The sequence below is a fragment of the Phyllobates terribilis genome, unplaced genomic scaffold (genome assembly GCF_046119375.1).
Source record: "Phyllobates terribilis strain yellow unplaced genomic scaffold, ASM4611937v1 Scaffold_1__5_contigs__length_1240528914, whole genome shotgun sequence".
In the NCBI taxonomy this organism is placed as follows: Eukaryota; Metazoa; Chordata; class Amphibia; order Anura; family Dendrobatidae; genus Phyllobates; species Phyllobates terribilis.
This window is the reverse complement of record NW_027362761.1, coordinates 705,087,436-705,093,435: the sequence shown is the minus strand read 5'-3', so window position 1 is coordinate 705,093,435 and position 6,000 is coordinate 705,087,436.

Sequence of the window (6,000 nt, the reverse complement as noted above, 5' to 3'; positions counted from 1 at the left end):
CCCTAGATGTGAACGGAAAAGAAAAATTGACGAGAGATTTCAACGCAAGATTGTGCGGATGGTGGATAAAGAACCTCGACTAACATCCAAACAAGTTCAAGCTGCCCTGCAGTCCGAGGGTACAACAGTGTCAACCCGTACTATCCGTCGGCGTCTGAATGAAAAGGGACTGTATGGTAGGATACCCAGGAAGACCCCATTTCTTACCCCGAGACATAAAAAGCCAGGCTGGAGTTTGCCAAAACTTACCTGAGAAAGCCTAAAACGTTTTGGAAGAATGTTCTCTGGTCAGATGAGACAAAAGTAGAGCTTTTTGGGAAAAAGCATCAGCATAGAGTGTGCAGGAGAAAAAAGAGGCATTCAAAGAAAAGAACACGGTCCCTACAGTCAAACATGGCGGAGGTTCCCTGATGTTTTGGGGTTGCTTTGCTGCCTCTGGCACTGGACTGCTTGACCGTGTGCATAGCATTATGAAGTCTGAAGACTACCAACAAATTTTGCAGCATAATGTAGGGCCCAGTATGAGAAAGCTGGGTCTCCCTCAGAGGTCATGGGTCTTCCAGCAGGACAATGACCCAAAACACACTTCCAAAAGCACTATAAAATGGTTTGAGAGAAAGCACTGGAGACTTCTAAGGTGGCCAGCAATGAATCCAGAGCTGAATCCCATAGAACACCCGTGGAGAGATCTCAAAATGGCAGTTTGGAGAAGGCACCTTTCAAATATCAGGGACCTGGAGCGGTTTGCCAAAGAAGAATGGTCTACAATTCCAGCAGAGCATTGTAAGAAACTTATTGATGGTTACCGGAAGCAGTTGTTCGCAGTTATTTTGGCTAAAGGTTGTGCAACCAAGTATTAGGCTGAGGGTGCCAATACTTTTGTCTGGCCCATTTTTGGAGTTTTGTGTGAAATGATCAATGATTTGATTTTTGCTTCATTCTCTTTTGTGTTTTTTCCTTGCAAGCAAATTAAATGAAGATAATAATACCAAAGAATTTGTGATTGCAATCATTTTCAGGAAGAAACTAAGTATTATCTGACAGAATTGCAGGGGTACGAATACTTTTGGCCACCACTGTATATTGATACTATAACAGTAATACAGTAATATCACAACAATACCCCACATTCAAACCACAATTACCTAGCAATATACATTGCTCAAAAAAATAAAGGGAACACTCAAATAACACATCCTAGATCTGAATTAATGAAATTTTCTCATTGAATACTTTGTTCTGTACAAAGTTGAATGTGCTAACAACAAAATCACACAAAAATCATCAAATTTTTGGCCTGCTGGAGGTCATTTTGCAGGGTTCTGGCAGTGCTTCTCCTGTTCTTCCGTGCACAAAGGCGGAGGTAGTGGTCCTGCTGATGGGTTGTTGCCCTTCTACGGCCCCCTCCACGTCTCCTGGTGTACTGGCCTGTCTCCTGTTAGCGCCTCCAGCCTTTGGACACTACGCTGACAGACACAGCAAACCTTCTTGCCACAGCTCGCATTGATGTGCCATCCTGGATGAGCTGCACTGCCTGAGCAACTTCTGTGGGTTGTAGAGTCCGTCTCATGCTACCACGAGTGTGAAAGCACAACCAACATTCAAAAGTGACCAAAACATCAGCCAGAAAGCATTGGTACTGAGATGTGGTCTGTGGTCCCCACCTGCAGAACCACTCCTTTATTGAGTGTGTCTTGATAATTGCCAATAATTTCCATCTATTGTCTATTCCATTTACACAGCAGCATGTGAAATTGATTGTCAATCAGTGTTGCTTCCTAAGTGGACAGTTTGATTTCACAGAAGTTTGATTTACTTGGAGTTATATTCTGTTGTTTAAGTGTTCCCTTTATTTTTTTGAGCAGTGTATTTTCAACCCACGTTACATCCAATAATCAGCCCTCCCGTCTAACATTAACTAACTATCCCTATGTATGCAGGGCCTAGTATGTAAGGGATTACAGGAGAAGATACTTAGTCCATGTGTTTATCCTGGGTCCATCAAGTGACAGAAAGACACATGTCTCATGGTGTCCATTGAGTCAAAGGCTATGTGCCCACGTTGCATAAATGAAGCAGAAAATTTCTGCTTCATTTCTGCAAGTCCTCTCCCGGAAAAACGCATGCGGAATTCCGCACGCGTTTATCGCGCATTTTTCGCGCGTTTATCACGCGTTTTCCACATGCGGAATTGCCTTGCGTTTTTTATGCATTGGACAAAGGCAATTCTGCTTGCGGAAACGCAAAATTAATTGACATGCTGCGGATTTTTGAACGCAGCATAAACGCTGCGGAAAAATCCGCAGCATGTGCATAGAACTTGCGGAATCCCATTGGGGACCATGGGGTGCGGGTTACCAAGCGTTTTACAAGCGTTTCCGCTGCGGAAATTCCGCATCAAAAACGCTTGAAAAACGCTACGTGGGCACACAGCCAAAGAGAGAGCCACCTGTGGCTAGAGCTGGGGTTATAAGTCCAGGAAGTGTCCAGAGAGGAAATGAGGTCAGTCTATTGCATTAGACCTCACCCACTGGCTAAGATTCTTTGTTCACTCAAAACTTATTTTAGCACATGGCTACCTTGTCTCAAGGCAATGGAGAACCCTGGATGGAGGAGGGGGCTTGCATACATTCTATTGAATCCTCCCCCTTCAGCAACCACACTGTGACACTATACATGAGGGGAATTATATCAGTGGGGCATTAATACATGTGGGAGGATTATCTATAATATAACGGGAGATGAGTGTCTCTGTCTGAAGCCTTTATAGATTGCGCAAGCGCAGTCTGGCTCCAGACAGAAGAACGCATGGAGCCATTACAGGTAAGCGGAATGTGTATGGCGCCGGAGATCACGGTATGCGTAGACACTGTACGCATACCGCGATCTCCGGCGCCATACTTACATACTTACTTGACCGGGAGGAGCGTTGCTGCGACGCCTCTCTTCTGGCCGGAGACCGGGGCAGGAGTGAGGCGTCGGAATCGGAGCATGCGCATAGCGCTATCCGACGCCATTTTACTAAAGACACATTTGCAGTGTGTCTTCAGCAAAATGGCGCCGGACAGCACGGTATGGGCATGCGCATACTACGGCGCCACACTCCTCCCCCGGCTTCTGGCAGAACAGGACACTGCAGCGCTGGAGCACAGGGAAGAAAGGTGAGTATAAGTGTTTATTTTTTTGTATGTGTGCAGCGTGAAAGGGATGAGGGGTGCCATACATACCAGGATTGGGGGATGAGGGGTACCATACATACCAGGATTGGGGGATGAGGGGTGCCATACATACCAGGTTGAGGAATGGGGTGCCATGACCCCTGATGAAGCCACGTGTAGTGGCGACACGCGTTGGGCACTGAATGCCCGCCTGCTTCATCCCAGCATAGGATTTTGTGCTCAGGGAGGTGATTGATCGTAGCGCTATTATGTGCAGGAGGGATACTTACAGCATGAAAGGGTTTTGTATTTATTTATACCCTGAATAGTACTTTTTGTGGTATGTGAGTATATAGTATTTGTCAGCTCAGATATTCTATATGGGCTTCATTTATGTTTGGGACTCTTTGTATTTTTCAATATATACTCTGCTGTAGTAGGCACATATTTCCCTCTTCATCTTTCTGGACTATAGTACACCTCCTTGTATACTAATGTCAGGCAGTCATAACTAATTTGCATGTGTATGATATTGATCACCAGGGATAATACTGGCACTTGTTGTATTATGGTACTGCTTGTTCTGTTGTAACTAGGGATGTTTTTTTGGAGCAGGTGGGCTTCAAATTAGTGGGTAACCCCACTATATTGATTTTACTTGTGTTTTAGCAATTTGGGTTTTTTGACGTTGTTTGTATGTATTTATATTTGTAATGAATAAAATTTATTGTCACTTTTTATAACGTTTGATAATTTATTGAAGTATTGCTGGGTGATCACTGCTTCATAGCACACCTCTTTTCCCTTTTTTCACGTGTATTTATGTGGTGTGCAGCATGTTGATCCCCTTTTTGATTTGGATGGTGCCCTCCATAGTTTAGTGTTTATGGACAGCACGGTATGGGCATGCGCATACTACGGCGCCACACTCCTCCCCCGGCTTCTGGCAGAACAGGACACTGCAGCGCTGGAGCACAGGGAAGAAAGGTGAGTATAAGTGTTTATTTTTTTGTATGTGTGCAGCGTGAAAGGGATGAGGGGTGCCATACATACCAGGATTGGGGGATGAGGGGTACCATACATACCAGGATTGGGGGATGAGGGGTGCCATGCATACCAGGTTGAGGAATGGGGTGCCATGTATACCATGATGAGGGGTACCACACATACCAGCATTGGGGGGGTGAGGGGACCATGCATACCAGGACTGGGGGGTGAGGGGTGAGCATGGTGTACAAAATAAAGCGACATATGGCGCCATATCAACAGGGCAATTTGTGTGCAAACACTTTATTTTCATTGTTTCCCTGTCTCTCATTGGCTGGACCTCCCATAAATATCTTCCTACTCCTCCTCTCACTACATCCTCGTTAAAGCTCCGGCGAAACGCGCGTTGGATCCAGGTCACACGGGTCAGTACCAGCTCAGTTACTCAGTACATGCTTTATTTTGTACACCATGCTCACCCAGCTCTGTTGCTTTATTATATACTCAGTATTGTGAGAATTGTACTAGCACTTTGCACTTTACCACTGTCTCACTTTCTTATCTGCAATATACTCATGCACCTTTTTCTGTGGAGGATGGATTTTATGAATTAATTTTCTGCATGTATATCTAACAATCGCTGCTACTTACCTCTGTGACCTCCTCTTTGTGTTTCCTTTCCCCATTTTACTTCAATTATGTATCTTTTAATATATCAACAATAAATGTTATATTTTATATATCATTTAGTTTATGTGTCATATATGTAGGTCTTCTTCCTTTGAGCTAGTTGAGAATCTGGTGCATTACATTTGTTTGTTCTATGAAACTCTCAAAATGGCCAGAAAGAGAGAACTTTCAGGTGAAATTTGACAGTCTATTCTTGTTTTTAGAAATGAAGGCTATTCCATGCGAGAAGTTGCCAAGAAACTGAAGATTTCCTACAACGGTGTGTACTACTACCTTCAGAGGAGAGCACAAACAGGCTCTAACCAGAGTAGAAAGAGAAGTGGGAGGCCTCGCTGCACAACTGAGCAACAAGACAAGGACATTAGAGTCTCTAGTTTGAGAAATCGACGCCTCACAGCTCCTCAACTGGCAGCTTCATTAAATAGTACACGCAAAATGCCAGTGTCAACGTCTACAGTGAAGAGGCGACTCCAGGATGCTGGCCTTCAGGGCAAAGTAGCAAAGAAAAAGCCATATCTGAGACTGGCTAATAAAAGGAAAAGATTAATATGGGCAAAAGAACACAGACATTGGACAGAGGAAGATTGGAAAAAAAGTTTTATGGACAGACGAATCAAAGTTTGAGGTGTTTGGATCACACAGAAGAACATTTGCGAGATGCAGAACAACTGAAAAGATACTGGAAGAGTGCCTGATGCCATCTGTCAAGCATGGTGGAGGTAATGCGATGGTCTGGGGTTGCTTTGGTGCTGGTAAAGTGGGAGATTTGTACAAGGTAAATTGGATTTTGAATAAGGAAGGCTATCACTCCATTTTGCAACGCCATGCCATACCCTGTGGACTGCGCTTGATTGGAGCCAATTTCATCCTACAACAGGACAATGACCCAAAGCACACCTCCAAATTATGCATGAACTATTTAGGTAAGAAGCAGGCAGCTGGTATTCTATCTGTAATGGAGTGGCCAGCGCAGTCACCAGATCTCAACCCCATTGAGCTGTTGTGGGAGGAGCTTGACCGTATGGTACGCAAAAAGTGCCCATCAAGCCAATCCAACTTGTGGGAGGGGCTTCAGGAAGCATGGGGGGAAATTTCTCAAGATTACCTCAGCAAATTAACAGCTAGAATGCCAAAGGTCTGTAATGCTGTAATTGCTGCAAAGGGA